Source organism: Rattus norvegicus, chromosome 9 (genome assembly GCF_021556685.1).
Source record: "Rattus norvegicus strain SHRSP/BbbUtx chromosome 9, alternate assembly SHRSP_T2T, whole genome shotgun sequence".
Taxonomy (NCBI): Eukaryota; Metazoa; Chordata; class Mammalia; order Rodentia; family Muridae; genus Rattus; species Rattus norvegicus.
The window spans coordinates 4,623,746-4,643,536 of NC_141542.1; the positions used below are offsets into that span (position 1 = coordinate 4,623,746).

General features: G+C 37.6%; 1 protein-coding gene across 1 annotated transcript in view; it reads right to left on the reverse strand.

Moving 5' to 3' along the window:
* LOC148003236 (rho GTPase-activating protein 20-like) overlaps positions 1-19,791 on the reverse strand; it is a 163,893-nt gene that overhangs the window by 47,587 nt on the left and 96,515 nt on the right. The window lies entirely within an intron of this gene.

Sequence of the window (19,791 nt, forward strand, 5' to 3'; positions counted from 1 at the left end):
CTGATACGGATTGGTAAAGAAGAAGTCAAAATATCACTATTTGCAGATGATATGATAGTATATTTAAGTGACCCCAAAAGTTCCACCAGAGAACTACTAAAGCTAATAAACACCTTCAGCAAAGTGGCCTGGGGTAAAATTAACTCAAATAAATCAGTAGCCTTCCTCTACACAAAAGAGAAACAAGCCGAGAAAGAAATTAGGGAAACGACACCCTTCATAATAGACCCAAATAATATAAAGTACCTCGGTGTGACTTTAATCAAGCAAGTAAAAGATCTGTACAATAAGAACTTCAAGACTCTGAAGAAAGAATTTGAAGGAGACCTCAGAAGATGGAAAGATCTCCCAAGCTCATGGAATGGCAGGATTAATATAGTAAAAATGACCATTTTACCAAAAGCGATTTACCAAAAGATTCAATGCAATCCGCAACAAAATACCAATCCAATTCTTCAAAGAGTTAGACAGAACAGTTTGCAAATTCATCTGGAATAACAAAAAACCCAGGATAGCTAAAACTATTCTGAACAATAAAATGACTTCAGGGGGAATCACTATCCCTGAACTCAAGCAATATTACAGAGGAATATTGATAAAAATTGCATGGCATGGGTACAGATACAGACAAATAGACCAATGGAACAGAATTGAAGACCCAGAAATGAACCCACACACCTATGGGCACCTGATTTTTGACAAAGGAGCCAAAACCATTCAATGAAAAATAGATAGCATTTTCAGCAAATGGTGCTGGTTCAACTGGAGGTCAACATGTAGAAGAATGCAGATCAATCCATGCTTATCACCCTGTACAAAGCTTAAGTCCAAGTGGATCAAGGACTTCCACATCAAACCAGATACACTCAAACTAATAGGAGAAAAACCAAGGCAGCATCTTGAACACAAGGGCACTGGAAAAAATTTCCTGAACAAAACACCAATGGCTTATGCTCTAGATCAAGAATTGTCAAATGGGATCTCATAAAACTGCAAAGCTTCTGTAAGGCAAAGGACACTGTGTTTAGGACAAAATGGCAACCAACAGATTGGGAAACGTTCTTTACCAATCCTACAACAGATAGAGGGCTTATATCCGAACTATACAAAGAACTCTAGAAGTTAGACTGCAGTCAGACAAATAACTCTATTAAAAATGAGGTTCAGAACTAAACAAATGCTGGCAAGGATGTGGAGAAAGAGGAACACCCCTCCATTGTTGCTGGGATTGCAGACTGGTAAAACCATTCTGGAAATCAGTCTGGAGGTTCCTCAGAAAATTGGACATTGAACTACCTGAGGATCGAGCTATACCTCTCTTGGGCATATACCCACAAGATGCCCCAACATATAAAAAAAGACACGTGCTCCACTATGTTCATAACAGCCTTATTTATAATAGCCAGAAGCTGGAAAGAACCCAGATGCCCTTCAACAGGGAATGGATACAAAAAATGTTGTACATCTACACAATGGAATATTATTCAGCTATCAAAAACAACGAGTTTATGAAATTCGTAGGCAAATGGTTGGAACTGGAAAATATCATCCTGAGTGAGCTAACCCAATCACAGAAAGACATACATGGTATGCACTCATTGATAAGTGGCTATTAGCCCAAATGCTTGAATTACCCTAGATGCATAGAACACATGAAACTCAAGACAGATGATCAAAATGTGAATGCTTCACTCCTTCTTTAAAAGGGGGAACAAGAATACCCTTGGCAGGGAATAGAGAGGCAAAGAGTAAAACAGAGACAGAAGGAACACCCATTCAGAGCCTTCCCCACATGTGGCCCATACATATACAGCCACCCAATTAGACAAGATGGATGAAGCAAAGAAGGGCAGGCCAACAGGAGCCGGATGTAGATCTCTCCTGAGAGACACATCCAGAATACAGAAAATACATAGGAGAATGCCAGAAGCAAACCACTGAACTGAGAACAGGACCCCTGTTGAAGAAATCAGAGAAAGAACTGGAAGAGCTTGAAGGGGCTCGAGACCCCATATGAACAACAATGCCAAGCAACTAGAGCTTCCAGGGACTAAGCCACTACCTAAAGACTATACATGGACTGACCCTGGACTCTGACCTCATATGTAGCAATGAATATCCTAGTAAGATCACCAGTGGAAGGTAAAGCCCTTGGTCCTGCAAAGACTGAACCCCCAGGGAACGTGATTGTTGGGGCGAGGGAGGCAATGGGGGAGGGCGGGGAGGGGAACACACATAAAGAAGGGGAGAGGGAGGGATTAGGGGGATGTTTGCCCGGAAACCGGGAAAGGGAATAACATTCGAATGTAAATAAGAAATACTCAAGTTAATTAAAAAAAAATAAAATTAAAAAAAAAGAAAAACAAGAGAAAATAAAACAGTACATCTGAGATAAAACAACACACACAAAAAAATAAGGCTGCTATTAAAAAACAGAAAGAATGATAGAGAGAAAGAAAGAAAGGGGAGGAGAAAAAAATGAAGAAACAACCATCACTTTTCCTTAATATCTTTTAATATCAGTGAACTCAATTCCCTAATACAAAGACATACACTGACTTACTGTATATGTAAAAAGGATACAGCATTTTGCTGCATACAGGAAAAGCACCTCAGTGACAAAGACAGAAACTACGTAAGAGGAAAAGCCTGGAAAAAAAATTCTAAGCAAATCATTCCATGAAGGAAACAGGAGTAGCCATTGTAATATCGAATAAAATTGACGTTCAACCAAATATTATCAAAAAAGATAAGGAAGGACACTTCATAATTGGCAAAGGAAAATCTACCAAGATAAACTCTCAATTATGAACACTAATTTTCCAAATGTGTGGTCACAACCCCCCCCCTTTCATAAAGAAAACTTTAATAAGCTCAAAGCACACAATGCAACTCACACAAAAATCTTGGGAGATTTCAACACCCCATTTTTAGCAATGGATAGATCTTGAAGCAGTAAACAAAGAGAGACATAGTGGAACTAACAGAAGTTATGAACCAAATGGATTTAGCAGACATCAGTAAAACATGTAATCCTAAAACAGAATAATGTACTTTTTTCTGTGCACTTCATCATAGCTTCTATGACTTTGATCATATAATTTGTTACAAAACAGGCCTTAAGAGACGCAAAAAGTTTGAAATAATCCCATGCATCCTATCAGATCACCGTGGACTAAGACAGGTCTTCAATAACAACAAAAAACAACAGAAAGCTAGCTTGTACATCGAAGCTAAACAATGCTTTACTCAATGATAACATGGAAGAATTAGAGACATTAAAGACTTTTTGGAACTTAATTAAAATGAAAGTACAACATACCCAAACTTATTAGACAAAATCAAAGCAGTCTTAGGAAAACTCATGGCACTGAGAGCTTCCAAAAAGAAACTGGAGAGAGCAAAAACTAGCACCTTGACATCACACATGATGTCCGAAGACAAAAAGAAGGAAATTCACCCAAAAGGAGTAAAGAGTAGAAAATGAATAATTCAGGGAAGAAACTGACCAAGTAGAAACAAAAAGAACTATACAAAGAATCTACAAAATAAGGAGCTGATTCTTTGAGAAAATCAACAGGATAGATAAACCCTTAGCAAGACTAATGAGAGAGCACAGAGACAGTATCCAAATTAACAAATTCAGAAATGAAATTAGATGCATAACAAGAGAAACTGACATTCTAAAATTAATCAGATCCTACTACAAAAGCTTATACTCAACCAAACTGTAAAATCTGGATGAAAAGGACAATTATCTAGACAGATACCATGTGCAAAGCTAAATAAGGATCGGATAAACCATCTAAAATTCCCATAACCCATAAAGAAATAGAAGCAGTCATTAAAAATCTCCAAACCAGAAAATGTCCAGAACCATAAAGGTTTAGTGTAGAATTTCATCAAACCTTCAAAGAAGACCTAATACCAATATACTTCAAAATATTCCAAAAAATAGAAGTAGAAGGATCATTACTCAATTTGCTCTATGAAACCACAATTACGCTTACACCTAAACCACACAAAGATGCAAAAAAGAGAACCAATTTTCCTTAAGAATATTGATGTGAAAATACTCAATAAAATTTTCTCACACTGAATGAAAGAACACAACAAAAATGATCATCCATCATCGTCAAGTAGGATTCATTCCAGGGATGCAGGGATGGTTCAATATATAAAATTCCAACAAAGCAATCTGTTATGTAATCAAACTCAAAGGAAAAAAAACACATAGTCATATCATTAGATGCTGACAAAGCATTTGTCAAAATTCAAACCCCTTCATGATAAAATTCTTGGAAAAATTGGGAATTGACAGCCTATATCTAAACATAGTAAAAGCAATATACATCAAACCAGTAGCTAACATCAAACTAAATGGAGTGAACCTTGAAGCAATCCCACTAAAATCAGGGACTACACAAACTGCTCACTCTCTCCCTACATATTCAGTATAGTACTTAAAGTCCTAGCCAGAGTTAATAGACAAAAATTAAAGTGGTGAATGGGATACAAAATAGAAAGCAAGTCGTTAAAATATCACTATATCCAGATTATATGCTAATAATTGAAGTGACCCCAAAATTCCACCAGAAAACTCTTACAGCAGAAAAACAACTTCAGCAAAGTGAGTAGATATTAAATTAATTCATCAAATCATTACCCTTTGTCTACTTAATGGATAAGTGGAAAGAAATTTGGGAAATACACCTTTTGCCATAGTCACAAATAATATAAAATGTCTTGGGATGATTCCAACAAAGCAAGTAAAACATCTGTATGACAAGAACTTCAAGTCTCTGAAGAAAGAATTCAAAGATCTCAGAATATGGAAAGACCACCCATGTTCATGGATTGGCAGGGTTAATATAGTAATATTAGTCATCTTGCTGAAAGCAATCTACAGATTCAATGCCATTCCCATCAAAATACCAAGTCAGTTCTTCTCAGACTATGAAAGAATGTTTTCCAAATTCATTGGAATAACCAAATACCCAAGATAGGAAAACTATTCTAAATAATAAAAGAACTTCTTGTGTAATCATCATTTCTATCCTCAAGCTGTTTTACAGATCAATAGTAATAAAACACTTTTTGGTATTGGTACCTAGACAGGCAGGTAGATCAATGGAATATAATTGAAGACCTAGAAATGAACACACAGATCTATGGTCAATTGATTTTTGACAAAGGAGCTAAAAACTTTCCAATGGGGGAAAAAACAGCGCTTTCAACAAATGGTGTTGATTCAACTGGATGTTGGCACTTACAAGAATGCAATTTTATCCATTATTACCTCCTTTTGCAAAACTAAGGTCCAAGGGGATCAAGGACCACCACATAAAACCAGATATATTCAAACTAATAGAAGAGTAATTGGGGAAGAGCCATGAAGACATGGGCACAGGGGAAATTTCCTGCACATAACAACAATGACTTATATCCTAAGATCAAGAATTGACAAATGGGATCTCATAAAACTGGAAAGCTTCTGTAAGTGAAAGGATACCGTCAATAGGACAAATTGGCTACCTACAGATCGGGAAAATACTTTTTTTCCAATCCTACATTAGATAGATAATAATGTCTAATTCATAAAAAAAACTCAAACGGTTAGATTCCAAAGAAACAAACAATCCTATTAAAAATGGAGTACATAGCTAAACAAAGAATTCTCAACTGAGGAACATTGAATGGCTGAGAAGCACCTAAAGAAATGTTCAACATTCTTAGTCATAAGGGAAATGCAAATCAAAATGACACTGAGATTCCACCTCACACCAGTCAGAATGCCTAAGATCAAAAACTCAGGTGGCAGTACGTACTGGCAAGGATGTGAAGAAAGAAGAACACTCTTCCATTGTTGGTAGGATTTCAACACAACCACTGTGGTAATCATTCTGGAGTTTCCTCAGAAAACTGGACATAGTACTCCCTGAGGACCAAGCTATACTACCTTTTGATATATATCCAAAATATGCTCCAAAATATAACAAGGACACATATTCCTCTCTATTCCTGCAGCCTTACATATAATAGCTAGAATCTTTGTCCCACAGTTATCTGGCAGTAACCAGGTATGTCTGACTCACTATAAAAAGGGTTGTATGAAGGGGGAAGGATATAGCCACAGGAGGAAATATAGAGACAAAGTATGGGGCAGACACTGAAGGAAAGATGATCCAGAGACTGCCCCATGGTTTTCCGTTCAATATACATTTAGCAAACCCAGTCACTATTGCACATGTTAAGAAGTCAATGCTGACAGTAGCCTGATATAGCTGTTTCCTTAGAGGATCTGGCAGACCTAACAAACAAAAAATTAAATGTTACCAGTAAACCATTAGACTGAGAATATCGTCTTTAATGGAGGAGTTAGAGAAAGGACTGAAACAACTATAGGGATTTACAATGCCATTAAAAGAAGAATATCGACCAACCAGATCCCCAGCGTTCCAAGGTATTAATACATCAAAGAGTATGGATTCAGCCTCATATGTATGCATAAGATGGCATCCTTGGACATCAATGGGAGGAAAGGGCCTTGGTAATGTTAAGGCTAGAAGCCCCAGAGTAGGGGAATGCCAGGTCTTGGAGGAGGGAGGGAATGGATAGGTGGTTTGAAGAGCATCTTCATAGAAGCAGCGGGAGGGGGAAAGGGATAGGTAGTTTCTGGTGGGGAAACAAGGGAAGCAGATAACATTTGAAATGTAAATAAAGAAAATATCCAATAGAAGAAAAAAATCTAAATCCATCTCTAAACCAGTCACAGCCCCAAAGGTTCAGCAATTGACACTTGACTGACTATTTATTGAGTAATCATAAGTTTATCTTTGTAGGATGATGTCATACAGGTGAAGGCAGGTCCAAGATAGAACAAGGTCTGTCATTGGATGAGAAGGAAGGATAGGCGTGGGTAGAAAACTTGAGGGAAGAGGAGGAGACTGGAACAGAAGGAGACTGGGGAAGAAGACATTGAGAGAACATCAAGGCAGAGGTTAAGTTTCCACTCTGTGTATTTACAGGTTGTTACAAATGTTCTTAAGGGATGGAAGTGTAAAGGGCTTTTGTATGTTCAGGTGGGCAATTATATCTTATCAATTGGATCACAGGTTATTATGAAGTGTTTTCTTTCTTGTGGCGAATTAAGTATAAAGAATATGTGGCAACTGGGACACTAAGCTGCCTCGGAATTGAGATGTATATTTCTGGCATGGTGGCAGCCTGCCTTAGGAACTGGAGGGGTAGAGAGATTGTTGCCAAGCTCAGAGAGAGGCCAATGGCAGTGTGATATGGGATGGAACGATGCGGGTCAGAGGCTTTGCTGACTGGGATGAAGATATCAGTGAGATATCTTGGAGCACTGTGGTGACAGACATAGTGGGGGTAAAGGACAGCTTGTATTTTAGAATTTTACAACAACATATCTTCACAGTTCTTGGATTTCCTTTAGAAAAAAAATCTCAGAGTTCCCAGGAGTAATCCACCAACCAAAGAATACACATGTAGGTACCCATGGCTCCAGCTGCATTGTCGCAGTCATTGCTTTATCTGGCTTCAATGGGAGGGGAGACCCTTGGTCTTGTGGTGACTTGATTCCTCAATATAAGGGAATAATAGTGCAGTGAGGAGGACCGGGTTGAAGGGGTAGGAACACCCTCATAGAAGCAGAGGGAGAGGTATGGAATATGGGGTTTACAGAGGGGAAACTGAAAAAGGGAATGACATTTGTAATGTAAATAAATAAAATAACTACCAAAAAAATTCCAACCAAAGAGTTATATCAGGTATTATCTGTCTTCTTTTTCAAGATTTGTTTTTATGTGTATGTGTGTGTGCACGCATGTGTGTGTCCATTTACATGTGCATTTGCATGTGTGTATGTTTGAGCATGAATGCAAACACATACTCCACGTGTGTAAAGTGGCCTCAGAGATCAGTAGAGATATTTATATCCTCCCAGTAGGGGTCAGAGGTGGTTGTGAGCCTGCCCATATGGATGCTGAAAACTGAAATCTTGGTTCCCCAGAAGCCCAGATGTGTAGTTAAGTCCTGATGTGCTCTCCAGCTCCTGTCTCCACCTTCATGGTGGGCAGTAAGTATCCCTTAAGTTGCTCCCTTCTGACCTGCACTACTATAATTATCATCAGGCTCTTCATGAAAAAGCCTTGTGTCAAGATTCCTCATGGCTTCCACACTTCTCATACTGAGAACAGATTCCTGGAGATTTTCTGAACTCCCCCCATTCTCCCCCCTCTCTCTGTGTGTGTTTGTGTATGTGTGTGTGTGTGTGTGTGTGTGTGTGTGTGTATGAGTGTGTGTGTGTTGTTCTCTAGTATGTGTGCATATTTGCAAACAAATGTGTACTGGCTAAAAGACAACCTCAGATGTTCCTCCTGGAAATCAACTTTATTTTTAATATTTGGTCCCTTATCAGCCTTAAACTTAACTAGTGAGGTTAGTCTGGCTGGCAAATGATTGAATGGATCATTTGACTCCATCATACCAGCACAAGAAATACAGTCTTGCAAAACTATGGACAGTTCTGCTTCCACCTCATCATAGATTCTGGGGGATTGTATTCAATCTTTCCTTCCTTCCCCCCAAATCTCCTTCCTTTAAGAGATTGCTTCACTGACTTAGCAAGCACACAAAACCATGCCCATATCATGGCCACTGATTCATCTTCTTTTAATATAAAAGGCTTCTTGTCACAATGAGCTAATAAAGGCATCACGTGTATGAATTAGCCAACTCCTTCAAATCTTTGTCCCAAACTATATATGTCTCAAAGAACTTTTATACCATTGAACAAACATTCTGAAGTGTGGACCTTCACTTTGTATTTTGTACTGTTATCACTAATTACATGTTAATACCCTTGTCTACCACAAAGAAAAGTAAATGACAAGGGATTTAATGCTAAAAACTAACGAAAAATTAGCTTTATTTCATCTTTACCACTCACAACTCATATATCTTTACCGCCAATCGTTTTTTTCTAAATGTATACCATTATGCACACATTTGTGTGTGTTTGTGTGTGTGTATGTGTGTGTGTGTGTGTGTGTGTGTGTGTGAATGTTTGTACATATTATAGGCTAGATCAAAAATGAGGGGAAATGTGATTACTATTTTATTTTATTTTTCTGACTTGGGTCCCCTTCCTTAATATAGTACAATCTAAGTCTATCAAATTCCTGAAAATTTTGTGATTATCTTCTACATAAAGTTGACTGGTAGTCTATTTTTACATATTTTCAATATTTCTTCATCTACAGATTTTAAAAAAAGTATCTTTTCCTTTAAGGCCCTCTTATGCCATGTGTGATATGTTGCACTGAAGTCTTTAGTAGTCTTGAGGCTCTTTCTTCAAAATTTCATCCTGGGGGAAAGTATGTGTCAGTACCTTCATAACCAAGTGTGGTGCTGCTCTTTTGCATTTTGAAGCAATAAGGATTAGGTAACTGCACAGTTTTCTGTTGGATTACATTCAGAGAAATCCTGGCCTTTAGATTCTGCATGCCTATATCCACAGGTGTAACTGAGTAGAATATTAAACATCTTAATGACTTTATGTACTAAGCAAACATAGAGAGTGCATAAGAAGGTGTGTAACACTCTTGTGTTTTTACATTTTCAATGGACTGGAGGACAAGAAAAAAATTGATCCAAATAAGCTCCTGTAAATAGTAATAGTAAGTATGATATTGAAAAGCAATGTCTAAGCTATGAGATGGATTTGCTGCTCTTAAAGGCCCAGTCCCCAGAAAGCACATAGTTCATCAAAAACAAACAAACAAACAAACAAACAAAAACAAAAACAAAACAAACACACAAACAAAAAAACCTCAAGAGTCCCAAGAGTTTCTCCAAGAACCTCTCCAACACCACACTTTAGGTCACTTTGAGATAAGTCTGACTCTGAATATTGTTTGAGATGGAAGAAATGAAAAGAAAGTCAAGGGTAATTTATATCTGTGACTGATAACTTCCTGTTGCAGGGGACTCCCGCATGGACCACCTGCCTGGACCCCTCCCACTGATCCATAGCACCCAGAGATGCTTTATGCCAATACTTAAGAGAATACTGGCCAGGAAATGAGGGTTTTCATAAGCTCTGCAACCTCACCTTAAACATCCTCAACATTAACTACCAGTACTACAATGGTACTCTGTCAAGACTATCATCATCATCATCATCATCATCATCATCATCATCATCATCATCAACAACAACAACAACAACAACAACCCTGAAACACATAAGTGCAGATGTTCAATCCTGATTTGTTGATTCTATTCCAATATTTGTATATGGAATGTCACCTGCTCTGGGTAGAAAGCAAAGCAGGCAGGGCTTAGGGCATCGTCTAAAATTCACTAATGGGGTTTTGTGGTGGCTTTAGGACCTGTATATGTATATGTATATGTATGTGTGTGTGTGTGTGTGTGTGTGTGTGTGTGTGTGTGTGTGTGTATGGGGGATATGGCTTTTCATAGAGAGACTCGTGTTTATTTATGTTCTAAATTATTGTATCATCACATATAACTAGGTTAATAAATGGAGTTCCAAGAAGAAATACCGCGGGGTCATTTAAATGAGAAATGTCCCATAGTTTCTGGAACTTGGTATTTCAACCATAGCTGATGGCACTCTTGTGGGAGGTTTAGGATGTGCTGCAGCCTTGCATATCTCTTGGTGTGGGCATTAAGAGTATAAAGCCTCAAGCTACTTTCCATTCTCTCTCTCCTTGATGCTGACTGTTGAGTGTGCTGGTATATTTCACCACCAGTGTGGACGTATTCCTCTAAAACTGTTACCACATTTAAACTCTCTTCTATAAGCTGTTTTTCCCATGATGTTCTCTCACTTTTCTAAGTAACTAATACAGACTTCTAGTTTGGAAAATTTCTAATATCAAAGAAGCATGAAGGAAAGAAAAAACTTTCATGGGGGATAGGAAGATAGCTCACTTGATCAAATACTTGTCATCTAAGTAAAAGGGCTTTAGTTCAATTCCTAAAACCCATATAATAAAAGCCAGATGTGGTGGCACATCCACACTGGGGAGATAAAATGTCATGGAACATTGGATTTTACTGATGAAACATTATAATTTATCTGGGATATTAAGGGCAGTGAAAGTACCTGTCTCAAAGAACCCAAGGCAGATAAGAGATGATGAGTGATTTCCAAGGTTTGTATTTGACCTCCACATGCAAGCACATATGCATATGAACCTATAGTGTACATGTACACACATGAACACACAAAAACAAAACGAAAAGAGTGAAGCATTTCATCTTAGTTACTTTTCTCTTGTTATAAAAAATACCATAGTTAAGGTGATTTATAGGTAGAAGGGTTTACTTGTGGGTTATACTTGTAGAGGAATAAGAGTCCATTACAGTTAGTGGTATAATGGTCAGAACAAGCCTGCTTGTGAAGAAGCTGAGAGCCAATATCCCAAAAGGTAAACAGATGGCAGAAAGAGTACACTACAAATGGGGTGTGCCTTTTGACAAGGTAAAGCCCAATCACAGTGACATACTTCTTTTCCTAAGCTCCCCCAAAAACCAGCACCAACAAGGGACCAAGTTTGCATATGCTTGAGATTATGGAAAACATCTCATTCAAACTACCACACAGGTGTAAACTATTTAATCAACAGATAATTTTCGATTGTGTGTTGTACTATTTGTGTTTATTTGGCTTATTACATGCATATGGAAACTCTGATCCTTATTCTTGCATTACAAGTGTACTTAACTGTTATTTTCATTTGCTTCCATGGTCTCTGGAATGTAGTGATAGTAAAAAAGGAACAGAAATATTTGCATTGGTGAAAGTATTTGATCCAGATTACACGTTACCACATAACAGCTGCTGCTCTTAGAAGGGCATAGAGTTGTCTTCTCATTGTCTTTTAAAATCCCCCCTCCTTATCTGTGGGAAATTAGAAGATCATTATTACTGGCAAGACACCTGCTTCACATAAAAAGCCTGGAGTTTGCAGCAATCAGCAATGAGAGGTGCCTTGTAATTGGCTCATAAGAACAGCAAGGTATAGAAGCAGTTATGGCCTTCTCAATTTGCTTGTTTCATTAGTAGGAACTCATTAAAGATATAGGCAAATTAAAGTGTAAATAAGGAGTCTCATTCTCCATAATTACAACTGTATATCTACTGCTTGTTTCCAGCATTCAGATGAAACACTCACTGTACCCAGGCCATTTGAACAATGCTCTGTGGGTTTTCATAGAACACTGTGTCCATAAACCTCAGGACAGTTTTAGAAAATGACCTATTATTGTCAGAACACTGTGGTATAAACTCCATAAATGTCAGTGGATCCAAGCCAGCATACACTGAATATGCTTAAATGGTGTTGCACCATTGAGTCCCATTCCTGAAGCCTCTTGGATACATAGTTCTAACTGGGTGATAAATGTAGGGTATCCTTGCACATTATTTTCCTGCAATGACAATTTGGAAGGAACCCAGAAAGATTGTTAGGGTATGATGGCTCCTATACTAGCCAAAGTAAAAAGAGCTTAAAGATGAATAAAGCCCTGCACCAAAATATGGTTAAACTGATGCCATTCTTTGACCTGTGTATGCATGAAACATGAACAAAGAACAAGCATACACACATTCATACACACACTTGAAAAAGAACAGAAAAGAAAATTATCTATATTCTTACATTGTTTTTTCTAAGGAGAGAAACCAACAAAATATATTCATGCAGATAATGTACCAAATGAGAGAACGAAGTATAATTCCACCAAAGTCTACTGTGTGAAATCAGTGATGTTATTGGGCTTACTAATACAGAAAAAGATTGAGGGCTTACTTATACCTCAAACAGCTACATTACTAAAATTCTTAGTTCAGTATAGAGGACCTCATGGAAGTCACATTAAGAAGTCCCAATTACAATGAGCATTCCAGATTCTACAAATGCTAGTATTGCTCAAGATCATGTGAAGGTGAATTAAGGTAAGACAGAGTGATGGCCAGAAGTCTTGGTAAGGATTGTGAGAACTTCCCACTCTGTTCTCTAGTGTGAGGTGCCAATAGTTCCATTACAGTTATTATAGACCCAGCCATCCCAGTGATCTACTCCTTAGGGACCAATGCTATTGGGCCAAGATAGTTGGGACTCTGAGATGGTAATTGTATAAGCATGTTATTTACAGAAGAAGTGAAGCATAGTAGAACATATATTCTCAAAGGACTTGGAAAAAACAAAACAAAACAAAAACAAAAACAAAAAACAAAACAAAACAAAAAAACCCCACTGTCATACCTGTTCTAATTACTTTCCTACAAATCCTACCACTGTTTAGAGGTGAATCCTTGTATTGCTTTGCATGTCACATTGTTGAGACAAAATGCTGAAGAAAAGGCAAATTTAAATAGGACAAAGTGTTTATTTTGGCTCACAGTTGAGGGTTCATCATATCGTGGTGTGTAAGACATGGTAGCAGATGCATGAGGAAGTCATTTATTTTGAATCGACAGTCAGGAAGCAAACCAAGATGAATGCTGTGCTCAGCTTACTTCCTCCTTCTCATTCAGTTCAGGATTCCCATAGGTACAATAGTGTCCCCCACATTTGAGGCAGGTCTTTACGTGTCAGCTACTTTAATATGATAATTCTTCATATATGACAGTTGGTTTGGTTCCAAGTGATTTTACATCCTGACACTTGGGCAATAGTAAGCATGTCAAACATAATTTCAAAGTTACACTATCTGCTAACATGAAACACAGAAGAGACAGAAAGTATTTAGCCAATCTCCAGACATTAGCATAAGTAATACCATGTTAGAGGCATAATTATGACTTTTAAAATCCAGGCCCCAATACCGGCTAAAATGAAAACAAAGACAGGATTCATCCAAGACTTAGCCCATATTTCCAGGAAAGTCCGGAAATGTACTAATCTTTGTTATTTGCTTCTGTATTTCTGTTTCTTGCTACCTAAAGTGTGACAAACAGGGTCTGGTTTTATGCATAAAAGAAAAAAAGTTTCAAAGGTTCCAGGATTCCTGATTTAGACAAGTTCTTCTAAGAGCTACAGGCCAGCAATAAGTACTTTATTCTTTTTTTTTTCTAGCCAGCTTTAAGAGAATGGTTGAATGGTCTCTTTTGGAATCCCTTCACAATGCTCTGCAGGAAACGGTAAGATCCCCAGAGACTGAAATGATGCTGGGATACTGGGTATCTTAAATTACCTCTGGATCTAAAATAGAAAGAAATCAGAAAGTTCCTTGGGGAAGCACACCCTGAGATGTTTAAGGGTTCCACAAACTTTTCTGACTTCAAGTCCAGACTCCCCACCCCTCTACCCTAAAATAAAAAATAACAGCAAGACATGTAAAACTGGCAAATTTGAATGACTCTTTATGATGCCTCCTATACAGGACACATATTAAAGAGTGGGCATAACCCCAATTCTAGTGTTCAAGATCCAATATCAGTGGATTGTGCGGTTTATGTTTGTGGGGTGGCCAGCTCTGGCTATCTTTACACTTTTCTTGACTTTATTTCTCTCTGTGTGTTGGTCAGTTTCATTTTTGGTTAAAGAACCAAATCTAAAATAAAAGGAGGAGTAATCAATCCCAAGACCACTGTCAAAAGCACCAACTCTGCCCATAAAGTCGTGTACTACTTCTGGTAAGCTCATGATCCTCCCTCTGGTAGAGGGAGAGATATTGCACAGTCAAGGCTGGCTTAGTAAAGCACAACCAAAAAGGATTTTGCAGAAAAAGATTTCTCACCCAGAATACTCCAGATCTTCTGTGAGATAGATTGGTCCTCCACTGAAGTCAGTTAGCCATTGAGGAATTGCCAGATGGTTCAGTCCATTTAGAACATGGGGACTGGAGGCCCAACCCACGCAGTTTCTGTATATTGACCAGTGGATTTCTCTGGTGCAAAACTGACCTCCCTGACTGAAAACCTGTGCCCTCATGTACCTGAATCCTTTTGATTTGCCAAGAAACAGAGCAACACAGAATTCAGACTGTTCTCTCCGTACCCCTGGAAGCAGTTATATTTTCTCCTCTCTGTGGTCCAGCATAGGACCAGTCATGTTTTGGAAAAGAATAAGAGCTCTCCTGTCCAAGACTTTGCAGGAAGAAGTAGCCTCCTGTACCTGACTCCCCGCTTCCCTCCATATACAAAGAGTGACTCTGAATATGGGATCTTTTAAGAATATCCCTGTAGTCATCTCTGGATGGCTTAACTGTCAAGAAGAGTCAATTCTCTACAAATATAATTCTCAAAGTTGGACTTAGAGTCCACCAATGTGATTTTAGTAGAAAAGTGAGTGAGGGAGAGGGAAAAGGAGGGGGAGAGGGAGGGGGAGAGGGAGGGGGAGAGAGAGACTAACATATGAAATAATCCAGTTCGGAGAGACCGAAGCAGAAGCTATGAGGCATTTTTGAAAAAACAAAAGTGTGGTGCATAATATAAGGTAGATGTTATGTAAATGACATACAAAGATTCAGGACTCTTGTGCCCTGTACATTTTACAGTATCACATTTGATCCAGCATTTCAGAAATGCCCTTCCTTGTCCTGAGTAAACTTTCTCTATTTCTTTTACTATCAGGTATCATTGTTTTAATTATTTTTTCCAAAACACAAAATCCTAGAAATATAAGCTCATGTCCTCTTAATACAGACCCATGCTCATAAATGAGCTTCTTGGAAACAATCCAGGACCACCTTTACGCTTCCTGATTTCGGAAATCTCTGGCTGGGTATGCAGAACTACATTTCTTATAAGTTCTGATGTAGGTATTGAAATGGTTTGGTCAGAATTTTAATAATATCAAAGGGATTATAATGCTGAGGGCCATTCTAAAAAGGTTGTAAATCAACAAACATTTTCAATACACTGGCAGCACAACATAGATGGGTTACAAAAAAGCAGGGAAATCTCTGCTGGAAGCCAGAGATGCTGTCTAGTGACATTTTCATTCATTCATTCTTTCTTTCTTTCTTTCTTTCTTTCTTTCTTTCTTGCTGGATGCTAAAGTGTCTGTTCACACATTCCAAAGAATTCAACAAAAACTCATAGCAGGTCACAAAAAAAATTAATGATAAATGGACATCCTGCTAAAAATTACTAAACATAACATGTAAGGAGTATGAATATTTTAAAAACAGTAAAAAATATCTTTCAAGCTTCAATAAAAAAGCTACTCAACTAACCATGCTCCCTTGTCATCTTGGTCATCATTAAATATTAATCTACTAATTTTACCTTGCAAAGAATGTTATAGGAAACATATATATTAAAAGCCAGATTAAATAAACCAGAATTTCAAAATTGAGAGAATATAAAGTTTACAGAGATGACTCAATTGATAAAATATGTATTCATATGTAAAAACCTGAGTCAATTCCCTGCACTTATGTAAACACACAGGCACAGGCATGGTAGCTTATCCTTATAACCACAGTGCTGAAGAGGTAGATTCATGGTAACCTCTGAAGCTTTCAAGTTAGGCAGTAACAGGGAGAAACCTTGCCTAAAAAATAAAGGGGGCATGGAGAGTATAGGTAGATATTGACAGAAAACAACACCTGAGATTGACCTCTATCCTCCGAAAACTCCCCAACACACACACACACACATACACACACACACACACACACACACACACACACACACACACACACACAAATTTCAACAATAAAAAATAGTTAAATGCACTCAGATATTTTATAATCAGAAAAAAAGAGCAACCATGAACATTGATCTTCCAGAGTTACTTTGGCACAGAAGTATGCTGATGTGACATTAAAAGCAATTGAGCAAAATGTATTTCCTTGTGTTAGTTGTGTTTGTAATGAAAAAAATAGGCATCCTTCATTTGTAGAAGGAATGAACTACTGTATTGAAAACAAGGACATAAAAAATCAAGTATGTATCCTTTTATCATATTCAAATTATGCCTCCATGATCACAAATACTACTTAAGGGACATTTAAAGCAAAAAGGACTATACAAAGAATAAGCAAAACCAGGAGCTAGATCTTTGAGAAAATCAAAAAGATAGATAAACCCAGACTATCCAGAGGGCACACAGAGTATATCCAAATAAACAAAATCAGAAATGCAAAGGGAGGCATAAAAACAAAATAAGAGGAAATTCAAAAAAATCACCAGATCCTACTAGAAAAGCCTATATTTAACAAAAATGAAAAATCTGACTGAACTGGACAATTTTCTAAACAGATACAAGGTAACAAAGTTAAATCGGGATCAGATAAACCATCCAAACAATCGCATAACTCCTACAGAAATACAAGGAGTTTTTAAAAGTCTCCCAAACAAAAGGAACCCAGGACAAGATGGCTTTACTACAGAATTCTATTATACCTTCATAGAAGACCTCATACCAACACTGTACAAACTATTCCACAACATAGAAACAGAAGGTACACTTCCCATTCCTTCTATGAAGTCACAATTACACTTATACCTAAACCACACAAAGGGCCAGCAGAGACAGAGAACTTCAGATCAATTTCCCTTAGGAATATCAATGCAAAAATACTCAATAAAATTCTCTCGAACATAATTCAAGAACACATCAAAAGGATCATCCATCATGATCAAGTAGGCTTCATCCCAGGGATGCAGGGGTGGTTTAATAGTCAGAAATTCATTAACATAATCCACTATGTAAACAAAATCAAAATGAGAAAAGAAACCATGATCATTTCATTAGATGCTGAGAAATTGTTTGACAAAGTACAGTACCTTTTCAGGAAAAAAGTCCTGGAAAGATCAGGAATTCAATGCTCATACAGAAACATAGTAAAAGCAATACACAGCAAACCAGTAGCCAACATTAAACCAAATGGAGAGAAACTTGAAGCAATCCCACTAAAATCAGGGACTAGACAAGGCTGCCCCTTCCCTCCCTACTTATTCAGTGTAATTCAGTGTAGTCCTAGCCAGAACAATCAGATAATGAAAGGAGGTCACAGGGAAAAAAGTGGAAAGAAAGAACTCAAATATTACTATATGCACATGTTATGATAGTCTACATAGATGATACCAAAAGTTCCACTAGAGAATTAATAAACCTGACAACCAACTTCAGCAAAGTAGCTGGATATAAAATTAACTCAAACAAATCAGTTGCCTTCCTCTATTCAAAGGATAGACAGGCTGAGAAAGACGTTGGGTAAAGATACCCTTCACTACAGTCACAAATAATGTAAAATACCTCTGTGTGGCTCTAACCAAACAAGTGGAAGATTTGTATGACAAGAACTTCAAGTCTTTGATGAAAGATCTCAGAAGACAGAAAGATCTCCCATGCTCATGGATTGGCAAGATTAATATAGTAAAAAATGTCCATTTTGCCAAAAGCAATCTACACATTCAATGCAATCACCATCAAAAGTACAACTCAATTCTTCTAGAGTTAGAAAGAGCAATTTGCAAAATATTTTGGAATACCAAGAACCCAGAAGAGAGAAAACTGTCCTCAACAATAAAACAACGTCTGGGGAAATCACCATCCTGACCTCAAGCAGTAATACAGAGCAATAGTGATAAAAACTGTATTAGTAAGAGGCAGGCAGTTAGATCAGTATAATAGAATTGAAGACCCAGAAATGAACCCATACACCTATGGTCACTTGATCTTTGACAAAGGAAAAGAAACCATACATTGTAAATAAAATATCATTTTCAACAATTGGTGCTGAGTCACCTTCAACATGCAGAAGAATGCAAGTTGACCCATTCTTCTCTCACTGTAGAAATCTTAAGTCCAAGTGGATCAATAATATCCAAATAAAATCAGATACATTCAAACTAATAGAAGAAAACATGGGGAAGAGTCTTGATCACATGGACACTGGGGAAAATTTCCTGAACAAAACACCAATGACTTATGCTCTAAAATCAAATATAAACAAATAGGATCTCATAAAACTGCAAAGCTTCTGTAAAGCAAAGGGCACTCTCATGAGGACAAAATGGCAACCAACAGATTGGGAAAATTTCTTTATCCATCTTATATCTGATAGATCATCTAATATCCAAAATATACAAAGAATTCAAGAAGTTAGACTCCAGAGACCCAAATAACCGTATTAAAAATGTGGCACAGAGCTAAAGAAAGAATTCTCAGGTGAGTAAAATCGAATGGCTGAGAAATATCTAAAGAAATGTCCAACACTCTTAGTCATGAGGGAAATGCAAATCAAAACAACCTTGAGATTCCACCTAACACCAGTCAAATTGGCTAAGATATAAAATTCAGGTCACAACAGATGCTGGGGAGGATGCAGAGAAAGAGGAACATTCCTCCATTGTTGGTGGGATTGTAGTCTTCTACAACTACTCTCAAAATCAGTCTGGAGATTCCTCAGAAAATTAGATATTTCAAAATCTGAGGACCCAACTATACCTCTCCTGGGCATATAACCAAAAGACGCTACAACATAAAACAAAGACACATTTTCCACTATGTTTGAAGCAGCCATATTTGTAATAGCCATAAGCTGAAAAGAACCCAGATGCCGTTCAACAGAGGAATGGTTACAGAAATATGGTACATCTAGAAAATGGAGTACTACTCAGTTATCAAAAACAATAATGACTTCATGAAATTCATAGGCAAATGGACTGAACTAGAAAATACCATCCTGAGTGAGGTAACCCAATCACAGAAAACCACACATGGTATGCACTCACTGATAAGTGGATATTAGCCCCAAAACTCAAATTACCCGATACAA